Genomic DNA, 18,607 nt, shown 5'->3' with positions numbered 1-18,607 from the left:
AAAACTACTTGCTTACAAAATCGGACATAAAAATACAAAAGTGTCACAGCACACTGTTACTGAAAAATTGCTTACTTTCTCATTTTTACCATATAATTATAAAATAAATCAATTGGAATATAAATATTGTACTTACATTTCAGTGTATAGTCGATACAGCAGTATAAACAAGTCATTGTCTGTATGAAATTTTAGTTTGTACTGACTTCGCTAGTGCTCTTTATGTAGCCTGTTGTAAAACTAGGCAAATATCTAAATGAGTTGATGTACCCCCTGGAAGATCTCTGCACACCCCCAGGGGTACGTGTAACCCTGATTGAGAACCACTGTCCTATAATACTTAAGGAACTGGCTGAAGAGATCTCTGAGCCATTAGCAATTATCTTTGAGCATTTTGGAGGGTTGGAGAGATCCCAGAGGACTAGGAAAGGGCAAATATAATACCTATCTATAAAAAAGGAGAATAAGGATAATTTAAGAAATTATAGACTAGTCAGCTGAACTTCAGTATCCAGAAAGATAACAGAGCAAATAATCAAACAATCAATTTTTAAGTACCTAGAAGATAATAAGGTGATAAGGAACCATCAATATGGATTTGTCAAGAACAAATCATGTCAAGCCAACTTAATACTGACTGCCTAGGAAGGAGTACCGCAGAAAAGGATCTGGGGATTCTAGTGGATCACAGATTAAATATGAGTCAATAATGTAATACTGTTACAAAAAAAGTGAACATCATTCTAGCAGTGTATTAGCAGGAGTGTTGTAAGCAAGACACATGTAGTAAATCTTCCACTCTGCCTGGCACTGACAAGGCCTCAGCTGGAGTACTGTGTCCGGTCCTGGGAACCACACTTTGGGAAAGATGTGGACAAGTTGAAGTCCAGAGGCGGGCAATAAAAATGGTTTAATGTCTAGAAAACTTGAGCTAAGAAGAAAGTGAAAAAATTGGGGTTGTTTAGTCTGTAGAGGAGAAAAGTGAGTGGGGACATGATAACAGTCTTCAGATATGTAAAAGGTTGTTATAAAGAGGACGGTGATAAATTGTTCTTCTTATCCACTGAGGAAAGGACAAGATGTAATGGGCTTAAATTGTAGCAAGGGAGAGTAAGGTTAGACATTAGGAAAAACTTCAGAACTGTAAGTGTAGGCAAGCACTGGAACAAATTACCTAGGGAGACTGAGTTGTGGAATTTCCATCATTTGAGGTTTTTCAGAAGAATTCAGACAAACAATTGTCAGGGATGTAGTGATAATACTTAGTACTACCGCAGTGCAGGGGACTGGTCTAGATATCCTATTGAGGTCACTTCCAATTCTACGTTTTTATGATCAGCCCTTTGGCCCACTATAACGGAAAGCAATCTTCAAAGTCCATTAACTTATCCTGAGGGCACTGGCCTGCTTCATCACATCTGGGGCGCACAAAAGTGACAAAGTCGCCTTTACACACATCCCCACTTGAGCTGTACTGTGCGCTCCTCAGCTGCATCAGAGGCTGAGAACAACTGTATCCGCTCTTCCGCCTTTGTGGGGAGGGAAGATTCTCTATCTAATCAAGGACGTTATTTTCCCAGTAAAACACATTATTATTTCTCTGCTTCTTTTCATTTGTCTCTCTTTTCTAATTAAAATTCTTTCCTGCCCCTCCTTCCCTCATTTTTTTCATTTTCTTTTCTTTTTTTTAATCGGAAAGCAGATTTGACTGGATAGTCTATAGTGGCCACTAGCTGTAATTCCTAAATACCTAGCATTTTATATTATTGTATTCTGGCCAGTGTCTTTAAGGCAATGTAACTTTTCTCCCTTTCCAATACTACCCCATTTCCTTGATATTTTTACAAAATAATGTCATGTAACTTTTGTTACCTTAAGCTGATTTAATTTCCCAGAAAGCTTTTACCCTTCTTTATCAAACCGCTTACAATACCCATAAAAGATGATTAATTGTTTCTTCTACCTTACAGCGCACACATACTCCATCTTTGTGTTTATTTATGCAAAAATTATTTTGTTTATACCACAATGGTCAGTTAGTACTCTAAACAGTGTCACTTCATTTTTCCTATTCAGGCCCTAAAGGATGTCATAATCCTCAACTCTAGGGCACAATTCAAAAGAATTTTCTTCTTTTTTTTCGCTGTTGATCCAAATTGCTTGCCATTCCTCTTTAAAATTTTTCTGTGCTAGGCTTTTGAATTCCTGTTTACTCAAGGGTATTTCTGTGTTAATCCTTCCATTTCTTACAGCACTTTTAGCTGCTTTGTCCACCATTTTGTTCTCTGTTATCCCGATATATGCTGGGATCCAAGCTAATTCAACATGTATCCCCATCTGTACTAACTCTGTTATTAGAAATATAATTTCATTGATTAAATCACTTCTACACATGGAGAAATCCTTTTTATTGCCATAAGGCCTGATGGTGATCCCCCATTTTATTCTGCTCGTAGTCATTATATATGGGTCTCCCAATGAAATCCATGGAACTTCAAGACAAAACAGGCACATTTGGAAACACAGGCGATCCTCAGTAGCCAGGTTTTATGATCCTCGAGATTAATATAAGATTTTATTACTGGGCCAAATCCTACAGTCCTTCCTCTGGCCAAGCCTCCATTGAAAGACTATGGGGCATACCTGATATTTTTATCAGCAGTGAAGCAGTTGAGACTGTCTTGTGATAATCTGATAAGTGATGTTGTCACTGGCCAGCCCTTTAACTTAAACTGGGCTCAGCTTTGCCTCTGGCCTCATAACCCCAGGCTTGCATCCATTACCCGTAGTTCATGAGGGACAGGAAAAGGCGGGGCCACATAGGGCATGTGGTGGCAGCTATGCCAGGGAAGGCTTAGCTTTTTACTCAGGTAAGAGTAATTTAATGTTTATTATTTATGTAGTTTAGTGTTTATTATCATCATTATATGTGTTTATAGGGATTATATGTGTTTATGGCCAGTAAGGGGGTGGGGTGGGGTGGGGTGCGTGTTTTATCTAGTGTTAACTAGTGGGGCTTTTACTCAAAAAGGTTGCGAACCACTGTGATAGAGACAACCTGGAGCATCTAGAGAGGTGGGGCTGAGTTTCTCAGAGAAGCAGACTGAGGTAAGGCTTCTCAGGAGCAGTCTTTGGCCCGGTCTACACCTAAAACTTAGGTCGACCTATCTTCGTCACTCAGGGCTGTGAAAAATCCACTCTCCTGAGATACCTAGTTAAGTCAGCCTAAACCCTGTTGTAGACACGACTAGGTCAAGGGAAGAATTCTTCCCTTGACCTAGCTATTGCCTCGAGAAGGGGCAAATATACTACAGCAATGGAAAAAACCTTTTCTGTCACTGTAGCAAGTGTTTACATTATAGGCATTTAAGCTTCATAGCTGCAGTGCTTCAGCTATCCTGCTGTAGCTCTATAATGTAGACATTTCTTGAGAGTTGAGAGAGTACAGAAAGGGTAAGCCCTAGAAGAAGTGGTACCTCAGGTGAGGAGTGTCTTTGGCATCCCATTTGTTAAACTTTTTAAGACTTTATTTTTTACTGTATTTGCAGCCCATTTCATGACTTTGATACTCTTTCAAGTCTTAAAACACAAGTACACTTTCACAATTACACAATAAAAAAAGGTTAATTATATCGCAGCTGAGCTCTCACTTCAGTTCATTTTTACATCTCACTGACTGACTGGCGACACCCTGCACCTTATATATCCACCAGAGCGTGGCTGACGACATTCTAGAAGGTTCGAAGAAAATGTAGTTCTCAGAAAGTCTGGAAGATTCTATGAGATTCTACAAAGGTCCAGAGCATTCTAGAAATTAGTGAAAAATGAATCCACATATGGAATACCTGAAACATTTTACTTCAAACATTCTATTTTCCCTTTTGTTCTTAACAACAAAAACAGCACCTCGAGCCTGGCAACCTGCAAACCCAGCATCCCCCAAACCCGGCACCCCAGGCAGTCATCTGGGTCACCTGCCCCTAAATCTAGCCCTGAGTACAGACCCAGAAAAGGGGTCTGGTTAACCCCATGACTCTAAGGAGGAGAGAGTAAGAAGCAGCCAGGGAAGTTTGTAATCTTATATTAACTGGGGACAATTGAGACCAGAGTTCAGAGAAGAAAAACTGTTTTGAAGCTTGTAAATAGACAAATCCAGGAGAGGAGGAACTGTGCCTGGTGGGAGGCTGGGCTGAAAATAGACTCTGTCTGAAGTTGTCGTATATCAATAAACTAGTCCCCAAGAAGGGGTGTTCTTAGATGATGTAAGCCTCAGGAGACTTATAGACTAATTAAGGAGCTCCAGGGTGAAGGGTGGGTGCTGCAGAACCACCTCAGACCAGAAGGGGGCACTGCAGAACTGAAGAATATATTCAGAGATGTCACTCACCCTCAGGGAGCCCTCTCCCATTGTACATCTCAGTGAAGCAGTTGAGCATGCTCACTGAAGTCCCAGGCCTTACATAGAAAGATATATTCATTCAAAGAGTCATGAAATGAATCCATCAGACATTCTTTGAGAACAGAGTTTTTAAAAACATATTCAACTTGTATATAAAAGTCAACTCAGAGACTTTGTCCTACATTCACTCTTAGTACTTTTCCTGAATTACGCCCCATCAACCACAAAGAGCCTGAGTGCACTGCATTCTGAATGTCAACAAACTCTTGCTGCTGGACCAGTAGAGGAAGCAAACTCAAGAGTTCTTCATCAAGAACAGTCTCTCTCAGCAGTCCCTTTGGTGTTCCAGAACAGGGATGGTTTTAAGAGCCCCAGCTGATCTCAGCTACCAAAACTAAAAGGAAAAAACAGTCTCTTTGGGTAGCCAAATCATAAGGAGATTTACAGATCAATATCAACACCTTAAACGGTATCTGGAAATGAACTAGAAGCCCTGGTATTTCTTTGAAGAGCTGGTGTAACATGCTCCACTTTTCCAACTCTGTGAAATAGGGAGGCAGGCACATTCTGCTGCAGCGCTGACCTCTGAGTGGTCTTCACAGAAAGCACTAGGTAGAATGCACTGCAGTAATTCTAGATGGAAAACCTTCCTTCAGAAGAAAGTGAAGATGGCCTTAATTTATCTGGGGGGTGCCTGTTGTCCATCAGCATCCAGGAAGCAAGGAAAATGTAGCTATACTCAAGAATCCCACTGGATCTAGAAGCCGGAATCACAATTAGGGTGCGCTGGCAGTCTACATTACTCAGTATTCATATCCTGTCTGAGACGCCAAAAAGTCAAATGTGGATGGAAAGAACTCTTCCTTGTTGATGTTCTCGGTACATCTGGCTCACCTGAACTTTGACTCATAGTGAGTAAAGAACTTATTGCACTAACTAGAAAACGCCACAAATAAAATATACGGTTAAGAGAGACCCTGTCCAAATACATGACAGTATCTGTTATTTATTCATTGTATTATATGATTGATAGTCACCCGGGGTAAAACCAGTGTAGGTAGACAATCAGGGCACTAGTCTGTAAATCATAGGAAAGCTATGACATACCAGATGAGACAATTCATTTGCACAGCAGTGACCAACTCCTAATGCTTTGAAGGATAGTGTCCATTTGTGTGGTGCTGCACAGGGGGAGACAAATTCCTTCCAGTCTCCTCTGGTAATCAGCTTATGACAGAAGCAGAATCTTTGATTAACCTTGGATAAATTACTTTCTTCATGTATGTCGGGTGTGTTTTATTCCCTGTGGCCCTTAATCAGCAAGGTGTTTAAGCATGTGAATAGTCCTCTTGAAATCAATGAGGATACATCTCTATGCCGCAAATCTGCCACTGCCCCCACCACAATAGTAGGAAGTCTCAGAGCCCAAGTCAACTGACTCAGGCTCTCACCAAAGTAGGGGCTAAAAAGAAAAGTGCAGACATTCTGGCTTTGGCTGGAACCAAGGCTCCAAGACCCGCCCTCCTCATTGGGTTTCAGAACCTGGGCTCCAGCCCAAATGGGAATGGCCACACTGCTATGTTTAGCCTCCAGCATGAGTCCTGAGAGCCCAAGTCAGTTCACCCGGGCTGTGAAACTCACTGCCAATGGTCGATTTTTGCTGTGTAGATATGAGACTACTCATGTGCCTGAAGTTATGCATGTGATCAAGTATGTCACTGAATCCAGCCCTCTGCTGCCTTTGAATCCAGGTATAAAGCTTTTAGTCACAGTTCTCCATACTGCAGTTCATTAATGCATGTGTGACATGCTCTCATGATATAATGAAAGAATATACTACCCTCTCTCTAGAAAGATCTTATTTTGCAATACACCAATATTATACAAAGGATAGACCATGCTGACCATTTTAACATGTGGATGTGGTATCTAAACTGAATGATGCATGTGTTTCCAATTGGGAACCCCCAAACTGTAAAACTGACTCTATACACAACTCTGTTTGGTGTCCATGTTAGTGTCATTCCACTGATTTTGACCAACATAAAACTGGTGTAACATAGTAGAGAACCAGTCCTTGAATTTGGCTTTTAATAATAAGCACATAAATCCCAAAAGAAATAGTAACTCCATGTTATACCTAGTTAATTCAGTCCAGGAGGAAGAAAAAACATGGAGCCCGTTTTGTAGGATACATAATATTCCACATGCAAGAACTATGTAGAATGAGTTTTTTCAGTATGAGTGGAGCAATATGAGAAAAGGCAAATAAATATGATGCATTTGGAGAAAGATGTGCTCCAGAGGCAGATGAACTGGGAAAAGGTGATTGGACATAAGAAGTCACCTTTCACTTGTGAACAATGGGCTGCTTCCATTTGCTTGAAGAATGAACATATGCAGGAGCTTCTTTGTTATTAGTGCTGTTTCAGAAGCCATTTTGAGAGTACAGCTGTAAATTGGCTATAAACAGTTGCCAAATGCAAGGGGAGTGGTTTCCACTTTGGTCTCTGTTTATTGTTTCTGCACTGGCAACAGAATTGAATTCACAGCAGCAGCAAAACAAAGACAGTTCTGAGTTATACTGTAATTCACTGCAGGAGATTTATTAATATTATTTTCCTGTAAAATTCAACATTTTTCGCTTTACTACTTATAACCTGTAAGTGGCATAAAACTGTGTACCTAGCAGGATTTCCTATTACAATGAGTAACAAACGTCAGTGCTGGAACTGCATTACATACACATGTAGTTATACGGTATGCATAAATTGCACCTTTATGTTTAACTTGTCTAATCAGCTCACCATATCAAAACTTAATAAGTAGCTGCTTCTCATTTAAAGGTCTAGTAAAACTGCAATTACTATGGCTGTAAGATGCCTTGTTTCGAAAAGTGCATTAAATAGTTTTATAGATATGGCCAGAAGTACTTCTGTAGTTGTTTTTATGAAAGTGAATGACTCCATTAATAATGGGAGTCAGACAGAAATATAAGTTGGTAGCTGGGAAAAGTTTTTCCTTTGAATTCCTTTTTTAGAGAGTATCTTTAAAGAGTTAGTGACTTCTGTCTCCTCTCAAGAATCCAGGCATAGCTGGGGCGAGGATAATACACCGTGTGGTTCTGTTTTGTAAGGTTCTGTGTTGTAAAACAGCATTAGTGCTAGGGATGGAACCAAAGGGCCTAATCAAAATTTCAAACTCGTTTTCTATCAGTGGAACTGCATTAACTTCAGTGGAGTTACTTGAGATGTATGCCAGTGTATAGGGATTTCAATCCAGAACCAGGAGAAAGTGAGACTGTATGGAAAAAAAGGTCTTTCTGGTCCTCATGAACTAATAAGTTGTGCATCAAACCATGATAATTGAGAATAAGAGGCCTCATTCACAGAAATGCTAATTTGAGGACACTCAGAAGCTTGCAGAGGGTCCCAGCACATCATATGATTGATCTCTCAGACACAATGGGAATCTTTCCATTTCCCACAATGGGTTTTGGAACCAGCTCCTAATGCACGTATTCCATTTCCTTCTATGTGATTTTGGAAAGTGGCTTCTTGTCCTACTTAGGATTCCCGTTTCCATTTCACCTTCTATTCTAGGACACTTTATGGAGGTCCCATCGCTAGCATTTACACCAAAGAAGAAACCCCCCCTCTCTTTCAATATGGGCCAGAAGGAAACTATCATTTAATACATCAGTAACTTAAATGAGACTTCTCACTATTTTGACAGATATTGTTGGCAAAATCTGTACATTTTTTAAAACGTATTTTTTGAAAAAGGAAATCTCAGATTTCCTGTAAATGCAGGCCAGGGAGGAAATAGCAGATGGGCAATGTTTAAGTTACAAACCTAAGGGAAGCTTTTTCATAGAAAACTCTTAAACTGCAGCTCTTAAAATAAAGAAAGATTTTCTGTTTTCCACAGTGACTCACTATACCTTTATTTAGACAGTTGGTAAAAACACCACATCACATATTTCACTTTTTTTTTTTTTTGCCGTCAGCTGCAGTTTAAAACTATGTTTTTCCTTTTAAAGGGAGGCAAGAATCTACAGGAAGGCATTTTGCCTTTTATTATTTATTGGAACTCCAAGCGTGTTTTGAAATGGTTACTATTCCCATTCAGACACTCAGCACAGCACCCTCTGGTGCACATATTAAGGAGAAGGATTAGAACTATTATGGGGGCGTTGTTCATTTTCTGGTAGATATTTCCCAGAGATAAATTGTAACACACATTCAGAAATACAACAAAAACATCATGATTTGAAATAGATCATCTTACCCTGCAAGCAATGTTTATTCAAGTTCTTCTCGCAGAATTTCTAGTTAACTTATTTGCAGAGTAGGAAGACTTCCTTTCCACATAACTGATTTGTAATGAGTATGTATCTGCAGTAAGACAGTTAGTTGCATACCAAAAGCCAAAAGTGCCAGTAGGGCCCAATGCTGTGAGATATTGCTGCTAAAGTTAATAGCAGCTGAGAACACTCAACACTGTGCAGACAGTGCTCAGGATCCTGCAGGATGGGGCCCTGTTGAATGTTATGTAGGTTGACCAGTACATTGTTAAAAAACCTCAGAGATGGAGCCCTAGAAGCACCTGGCTCCAAGCAGTTGCTTGCGCTATGTGTGTTTAAGGACGGCCCTGCTTAATGGCTCATAAGTTTTGTTACTTAAGACCCGAGTTAACTTCCGACTTTGGTTTTATAAAAGATATCACATCATCTACTTTGTGTACCTTTTTCTCATGGGTTCATATATCTGCACTTCCTGCTCTTCAACATTTAAAGCCAAATTCTACCCTCAGATACTTGCACACAATAAATAAGAGCTGTACATTAATATCTGAGGGGAAAAAATGTGGCCCTTAGTAATTTGAATGGGTAGGTAACTTTGATTAGCACTGATAGGAGTGACTCTTGGGGGGGGGGGGGGAAGGGGAAATAATCACAAATACAAAATGATATGTATATACCAACATTCTGCGAGAGTTAGAAGTGTCCTCACCTGATGGTAGAGAGCTATTAAAATATCCTCACCCATGGCAAAAACAAACATTCATATGTTTGTGAAAGAAAATATTTTTTGCCTTCATTTCACTTTTCTTAGATGCTAAAGGCAATTGTCTTAGTAGAAGAGTCATTTTGATATGAAAAATAGCAAATTTCCATCAAGGACAAATTTAGGAAAACCGATGATTTTCCCCAATGGTTGGAAATCTGTCTTCATGGAGAAACGCCATGTTCACTGGCAGAAACAATCGAATACAAAATGTTTTCTGAGGAATTTGAATATCTGTGGTGCTAACACCTCTGGTGGCCTTTCAATTTTATGGACCCAAAGCAAAAGCAGAGAGAATTGGAACAGCTTTCATGTGGGGCTCTTCAAAGAACGAAATCTGGGATCATTCCTAGAAGTAGCACTTCTAAGAGCAGGGCTTTTGGAATTATTGTTTGTCACAACTTCAGCTGTTCAGCATTTCCCAATATACTTCCATCTCATTTCCAGATTGCTCCTATTCATGTTCAAGGACAACATTAAGCTCTGGTAGTAATTGGAGGTCACATTGCCTGGAAGAGTTGACAAGCAGCAAAATATGCAGTCAATTTACAAGTGTCCACAACCTCCCTGTGTTTGGAGGCATCTGATCCACTGACTGGGCAAATCATCAATATAATTTTTCAATAATCTTAAGGAAGATATGCACAAAGATGCTGGGAGATACACATTTTGCTTTCCTGAACTACTCAACTTAAGTAGAACAGAGTCTGGCCCTGGGTGAAAAATCTTTCATCTTTACCTAGCAGAAGAGTAAATCATCAGCGTTTCATTACAGTAAACTAATAGCATATGAAGCTGACATTTAGCAGGCTAGGTCTTGCACTCACATTGGTTTTACACCATTCTAATCTCAATGACTTCAGAGGAGTTGCTTTAGATTTAGCATAGAGAAAACAGAATCAGGCTCAAGAAATGGAAATCAATCTGCAAGTAGGGTTGATCCAGCTGACCATGCTGTTTCCTTCACAGTGCCTAAATGCTGAATTCTCAGAAACATCACTCTGCAAAGTGGAAGTGGGTTTGGTTAGTGTTGCTAAGGAAATTCCATGCTTGTTCCAATTTCGTAATAATATTTAGTCTTCTCTTCAGCATGGTGGGAGGTTTTGAGGTGGTTCTTTGGACAGTGGTTTGTTTGGTTTTTTAAATCACTACTTTTCCCTCTGAGGCACCTAAGACAAACTCCCTAGAAACTGATATTCTCAGTTTTCCTGAGGGCAAAATTTTCCATTCCACACGGTGGAACTCTTCTCCGCACCATGGATTTCTATTGTGTGTTCTGCAGTCCTGCTGTGTGCAGAACTTCCACTGGCATCAGAGAAGCCCTGCAAACAGACTCTAGCATATCCAATGGAGCTCAATAGTGAGGATAAGCAATGCACTGTACAGGTGAAAAGTAAGTAGGCAGAAGAGCTTTTTGCCTATATATAAATTGAACACTATGAACTGACATCATTTGTCTGCCCTCATAGGTATTTAGAAGGATCTAAGTAAATTTTTAATTATTTCTGTACTTTTGTAAATAAAAAGGTATTAATACTATAACTCCTTTTATCCCAAAGTGCTCTACAAACAATATTCAGGGATCACTTTACTAGCCACTGTAAAGAGCCACATATTGGGTGAAATATGGCAACTATTTAACACTGCAAGGCAAAATGGCACAACGGTTTAGGACAGTCAGGGAAAAATCCATTTTCTAGTTGAAACTGGGAACTTTGTTAGGCAACAGGTCTGAAGATTATTTACTTCAATTACGCAGCACTCAGTTCCACATTTATAAAATATATACAGACACACACACTTGTGCTGGTACTGCACTTCTGGGATGTGGATTGCCTTGAGGACTAAGGCTGGACCTCTGGATTTGTGCTTATTTTGGATTTCAGGTTTACCATAGTTCACGTAGGAATGATCTGATTGGGTGACTAGGCATCCCTGTCGCTGCAGACATGCCTCCTCCTCTCTATCAGAGTCACAACTACCCTCTTTCCCACTGCCGATCTCCCACTAGCCTTTTCACCAACCTGGTAAATGACTGGTACTTTTTCCCTGGCTGCACAGAGTTTTCATATGAGCCCAGACTGGCAATAGTACAGGCCATTTATCAGATGGGACAGGAATCTATCAGCTTCTCAAGAACCTTGAGTTAGTCTGTTCCCTGACCCTAAGACCTGACTGCTGAGCTCACAAAAGCTGGATGGATCTTAGTTATCTGTTTCCAGACTGAACTTGGGTGTAACTCTAATGGCGTCACACCACAGAGAAATTTGCCTCAGAATATTTTCTTAACATTCCTAGCCAGGGCTAGTCTGGCAATATAGTGGCAGCATGACATGCTACTACATGGATGATCTGCTTCCCTTGCTCCCAGGCTGGGAGGATTATTTCACTTCACTCCCAAGCAATTCCCACCTACTGATCCAGAAAAGGTAATAACAACGAGCGTCCTGTAGCACCTTAAAGACTAACACATTTCTGCGGGCATAAGCTTTTGTGGGCTGCAACCCACTTTGTCAGGTGCAAGTGGGTTGCAGCCCACAAAAGCTTATGCCCGCAGAAATGTGTTAGTCTTTAAGGTGCTACAGGACTCTCATTGTTTTTGCTGCATACAGACTAACACGGCTGCCCCTCTGGAACTTTTCACCAGAAGAGGTAATGTCAGCCTCTGGAGGGAGCTGAAATTCTCCAGACCTTATTGGCCAGAAGGATAAGACACCCAGCGTGGCTACTGTGCGGAGTAGAATTAAAAGGGGAGATAGATGATGAGGGAGGAGTGGATGCTGTGGTACCCTTCCAAAGGAAGGAGAACATTTACAGCTATGCTGGTATAGTGTTCATGACTTTGCAGCCACCTCCTTCCAAGTTGACCAACTTTATTTCATATTTTGGTTTGTACGCTTAGAAAACTTATCCGTTTCCCTCAGGGTTTGGTTACACACTGAGGTGCATTGGTTTAATTTAAGGAGTGAACTGATTTAGTTAAACCAGTACAAAAGTCTGTGTGGATACTCTTATTTCAGTTTGAACCTGGTTTATTTCAGGTTAGTTTAAAGCAGTTAGAAACAGGTTTAAATTAAACCAAACTAAGTCAGTCCCACACAAGGGTTTCAAAAGATTCAGCAAAATTGGTGTAAACCTCTATGCTGACAAGGACTCAGGGTTTCCGTTCGGTACTTGAATGCTGTCCAAGAACCCATCTTCTCTTCCTCCCTCACACTTCAACTTTACTGAACTTGGACTGCTTTCAGAGAAAGAAGATTCTCTCTCTTTAGCTCTCAGTAGTTGTAACTGAAGTACTCTTGTCATCTCCTGGGAGTAGCAATAATTAAAAGAATAAAGAAGGCTCTTTTGTCATACTTTTACAAACATCTCTGTGCTGCATCAAACTTTTGGGAACTTACACAACAGAGCAAACCCTCCCTCTTTTAATAAACACTGTTTAATACTGAATTGTAAACTGTGGGAGCAATTTCAAACCCTGTGCACTCTGAATGTGTCGATAAAATTGCACATGTGCCTGCTGCACCCATATCAGTGCATGAAAAATCAGGAAAATGCACTTCCCTGTAGGCATTTGTAAGACCAACAGACCCTGGTTATTGGCAGGCAGGACTGAACCTGGGATTTCTGAAGCTTAGTGCATGAGTTAAAACCACATGGCTATCAATCAAGGCTGTAGCAGACTCATAAATCTCTACCTGGTCTAAATGGCACTAGATGGGGACAGAGTGCCACACCACGCAGGCAATTACCCAATGGGGCATATGCAGACATACAATCCAAGATTTTCAAAAGTGACTAGTGATCTAAAGGCCTCGATTTTTGGGTGCCCAACTTGAGAAACCTTAATTGGGCCTGATTTTCAACTGGTGGGTGCTCAGTGCTTTGTGAAAATCAGGCAACCTTAGGACTTTCAAGTCACGTACCTAAAATTAGTAATCACTTTTGAAAATCTTGGATGTGTATTTTTGCAGGCTCGGCTGTTGCAGTGAGGTTTGCTAACTCAGCCCCACATGATTAAAAGCTACAAGTAACGTCTGCCAGGAGAGGACATGGTCTCTTCTAGTCCATCCTGAATAACTCAGATCTGGTATTTATAGAAGGTTTTCTACTTTCCTTAAGTTTCTGTCCTTTTCTTTTCACTGCACATTCAGTGCAATCTTCTCTCAGTAACTCCTCCAAAAAGTTCAAAGTTCACCATCAGCCAAACTGCAGTTTGTACATGGTATCCATCTGGAATCAACTTCAACAGATCTCCACTACATGCCATTGACTTCAAGTAGTTTCAATACCTACAGTGAATGTGATATAGCCTCTCTTAAAGCCCCAGCCCTGGCTGCTTCAAAACATGTCTTTGTCCTACCAGGGACAAAAGAAGTGGGGTGGGGGTGAGAGGAGAGTAGGGAGACAATCCTGTTGCTGATAGCTGTCGTTTGCCATTATAAATTATGACAGAGTAAGTATGTGAGAATTTTCTCTCTTAACAAACAGAGTGCTTTGCCTCAGTTGTGCCAAGAGCTATTCATTTTACATCGCTATGGCATAAACTTTCAAGATCTTAATATGTTGTGTCAGAAAAATGAGCCTTATTTCATATTTCTAGCACAGAGCAAGCAGTAGTGGTGGTGAGATGGAGGCGGGAGGGGGGTGAGGAGCGAGATACTATTATCAGGAGCTCTGTTGGAAAAAATGGGCCTTTTTCCCCATACAAAAGTGGCAGAGTGCTCTGTAGTGAGTAAAGAGCCTTTGTCACTCACTGGAAACCTGTCACCTTACACTGTGATACTGCAGGGGCCTTCATGACAGGTCAGGCCTAATGAGAAGAATGACAATGTAGATGCTGCAGGGAGGAAGGCACAGAGAAGTAGCTTTTGTTTCCTTTAGGGAAATCCTTTCATGGTAAGAGTTTCCGTACTTTCATGCAGTTGTTACACAGAACTGATATTTGAGAGATTAGAGCAGGGAATGCCAGCACACTACAAGCAGCTGCTCCAGCATGCAGATGGGGAAAGCGTGAGGCTGGGAGAACTTGGACCTCAGACAACGGGCTCCCAATACAAATAGAAAGTGCAACTTTCTGGAAAACAAAGACTGTGAATATTTAGTCTATGTTAAATTTCACTAGACATTTTCCTGACAGTAACTGTGCTCTTTATTGCACACCATATGCATGCGCAGAGGCAGGCATCATGGGCAAAATGCTCCTCTGGTCTCCTGTAGCTTACTTTTAGGTGATGTAAGTTTTCAGGGTGACACTTCACTATACCCCTACCCCCCACTAGATGCCCAACATGGGGCAGCATAGCCCCTCTGGACTGCCACTCCAGCCTATAGTCCACAGCTCATCAGGCCACACCATATGGGGTGTTAGGGTGACTGACTCAGGGTAAGTAACCCTTTCCAGATCTGCCTTGACATAAAGAATCCCTCCCTCCAGAATGCACAGTGTGCAGCAGTGCTCACTGCATTGCCTATATACCTATAGCCTTCCCCATCTACCCCACACCAGAGAGGACAAACAGGGTCAAAGTAGCATGGAGGACCTTGAGCAGGAACTCCATGAAGATGTGAATTTCACCCTAAGTGACAATATGCAACCCACTTCATACAAAGCAAAACAAATTCACTCCCGTCACTACTCAATAGGCCAATCACTGGGCTCTACATTTGGTCAGCCAAATTCAAGCTAAGATGACCACACACTGTCACCTCCTTGTGTTTCTAGTTTTTCAGATAACACTTGGAATCTCTGTGCTCATGGAAAGAAACATGGAGGCTTTCCACAAAAATGTGTATAAAGCCGGCTGCTTACCCAACAAGAGGTTATGGATTTTGAAATCTACAAATATTTTGTGCAGTGATATATATAGCTGGAGACAGAAAAGTGGTTTGCTCTTTCTGTTTTTTATTATAGTAATCTCAGCAGGCAATCAAAAGGTATTCCACCCAGCACAGGGACTACAAAAAAATATTTGTACTCTTATCAGACCAAAGCATTAGACTGGTGGGCCCTGGGGTTATCCGACCCAGAGCAGCGCTTCAATTTCGCATGCATACTCAATGTACAGATATAGACTTTGGCCCCCTCGGCCCTTCCTGATCTCCGAGTTTTTGCCTATAGTATCAGGCTCTTGGATGACAAACTTTGCTCTGAGGTTAGGTGCTCATATGGGGCTTTGTTACAGTAATAAATTTACTCTTTATTTTCATACAGTGCAGCTTTGTTGGGCTGGCAGCAACATGTCTGAAGGGAGGCCCTTGTGCAACCTCCTTTGGTATTTATTTTCCTGCGGAACCATACATATGCTATTAGGTCTTTAATAGTTTAAAGGTGTGCTTTCCAACTTCTAGTCTGAATGATGCACGTGAGGAAAGTTGGTTTGGCAGCACAGTTATGCCAGGTTATTTCTCTTTGTTACATTAGAGGCTGTGCTTCTCCCATTCAAGGCCTCATTATGTGAAATTTAGCAAACTGGGTCGAGGACAAGGGGACAGAGCTCTTTAAAGCTTTGGACTTTGCTTTCAAAGGAGGAGGAGAGACACAGAGAAGTGACTTGGCACTACAGTGCTGCGATTAACATTTTGTGGATATAGGCCCTGATTCAGGAAAGCACCCAAATATGCACTTAACTTTAAGCACTGGCCTCAGTCCCACAGACTTCAAGTTAAGCATATGCTGAAATGCTTTCATGATTCAGGGCCATAATGAAGTGGGCAAGCCATTTGGGGTTCAATCCTTTGAGGCCCTAAATGACCTAAATGTCCATTGACTTCAGTGCAAATTAAGGCACTCAGAATTTCACAGAGGGGCCCAGCATCTTGCAGGGAGCCAAGCCTCTGCTGCAGGTTCGACTCGTAATTCCACCAATCAAGTGCTCCTACATGCTGGCTCAGAATGCTAAACTGAAAAATGAGTTTGTTCCTTCAAAGCCAATGGCGGGTCCCACACTAAAGCTAGCTAATTAGCTGGTTTATAGCCACACAAATTCATCTAAGATGTTTACTAAAGAGGAATCCAACCCAAAGGCCCAGATCTGAACATTGTTAACTTTAGTCAAGATTCAGATCCAATGTCAGCCGGGTCCTCAAAGGTATTTAGACACCTAACTCCCACTGAAATCTTCAAGACTGGTGTCTATTTCTCTAGTAGTAGGAACCAGGCCCAGAATTCAAACACCTCTTGATTTTGGGAAAGTTCAGATTCAGCTCTGAATTTCGTAGCTCAAGCCAATTTCTACTTATTGCTCAAATTGGCTGATGGGACCAAACTTCTGCCTTGCAAAAGGAAATCCATCATCACAGATGCAAAGGACCCGCAGATTTGAAGATCAGCACTTTCTGTAGGATGGCGCAATATCATTGCATTATAACCAGACATAGAGGTTACAGTCACCCTTTCAGACAATAAATTCATGGCACATTTTTCAAAGACTGGCAGATCTGACTAGCAGAATAGGGTCCCATATGTGAACTAACGTCTTTTCTGCCCCAGAAGTTTTCAACAGTGATTGTGACAGAAAAAAAAAGGGAGGAAAGCAAATGAAAAACTTTTAAAATAAATATGCATTAGGTAAGTAAATTAAACAGATGAATGCCAAGACAGACAGATGAAAGTCATATTTTATGATAAGCGTTGTAAAGTAGCTTCTCATTGGTGAAAGCACAAAATAAGACAAGAAGCCAATAGAAGTGGTTGTTAATATTCTGTCTAGAAATGATAGTTAATATGGTGCCTTTCTTTCTCTCCCCATGATGAAATTTATATCAGAATACTTCTGTAATTTGAATCTGTCAGACTGGAGTTCTTTTATATAATTTTTTTCTTTCTAATTAGCTAGGTACAAAAAACAAGCAGAACAGTAAAGTACTATGCACAAGGGGATTTGTCCAAATTCCCAATAGGCTTGTGGCTCTGCTGTCCTCCCTGGAAACATGAGGAATCCCCTTTCAGTGTTTAAAGAGTTACACGGGAAGATCAAAGAGGAAACAGCCTTTCAAAGCCGATGTAGTTTGAATCCCTATAACCAACATACTAAGAAGAGTAGTAGAAAATTAATAAGGTGGTATTGGAATATATATGTGACCCTCAGTATAGTACTAACAGCAAGAGTTCAGATATAAATAAATACATATGGCTGTTCTATATCTTATCAGATAAGAGTGCTGTCTTGTAAGCAGTTTAGGAGAAACCAAGTGGCATCTGAAGTACTTGCAAAATAGTTCTCTTATTTGGAAGATGTACCGTAAACATGCCAGCTCAGTCAGACCACTTTAAAAATTCCAGCCTATGTGAGTTGGGAGCCCAACTCCCATTTAATTTAAATTGGATTTAGGCACCTAGGTCATCTAGGCTCCTTTGAAAAGTCCAGCCTAATTTGTTATAGCTCAGGGAACAAAACTGTTAGCAGATTTATAATGAGAAGAGATCTCACATGAATGAAAAAAATCAGACCCTTCGTTGAGACGCGTTAAGGGCCTATCATACAAGCTGCTAAAGTAATCTCGGCTCCCACTTTACAAGGCTGAGCCCTTCGTGAACATCCAGCAGTACTAAAGAAAGGCCTGAGCTATACATTTCTGATCCAGATTTTGAATCTCCCGAAATCTAGCGACATCTGGATCCGAAGATTCGGTGATAAGGACTAGCTACAAAACTTGGACTGAGGTTCAGATTCCAACCCCACACGTCAAAATTCTGGGGATGGCTGAGGGGCTGAGAATTGGTGGATTTGGCTCAGGACCATTTCAAATCAATACCCTGAAAATTAAACATTCTCTCCATGGTCTCTATTTCAGTGCATTCAGAGAGCAGTGTAGTTAAAGCAAAACAAGATTATGTCACAATGCTGGGGAGCCATGAGCAATGGTTGTCTAGTAATTTGGAAACAATTTCAGACAGAGATTAAACCAGCCCCTAATAAATTACCCACCAACTATACCTGGGGTGGCCAAACCGTTGCTTGTGAGCCGCATGTGACTCTTTCACAGTTAAAGTGTGCCTCGCAAAGACCCCTATTCTCTGTCTACCAGACTGGGGTGGGGAGCTCGGAGCTTCTGCCCTGCGGCAGGGTCGTGGAGTTAAAGGATTTTCTCCAGCAGGGAGGAGGGTTTTGGGGGGGGTCAGAAAGTTTGGCCACCC

Source organism: Emydura macquarii, unplaced genomic scaffold (genome assembly GCF_026122565.2).
Source record: "Emydura macquarii macquarii isolate MOO-44397 ecotype Brisbane River unplaced genomic scaffold, CSIRO-AGI_Emac_v2 contig_431, whole genome shotgun sequence".
NCBI classification, from domain to species: Eukaryota; Metazoa; Chordata; order Testudines; family Chelidae; genus Emydura; species Emydura macquarii.
The sequence above is the reverse complement of the archived record's forward strand: the minus strand, read 5'-3'. Positions refer to the sequence as shown.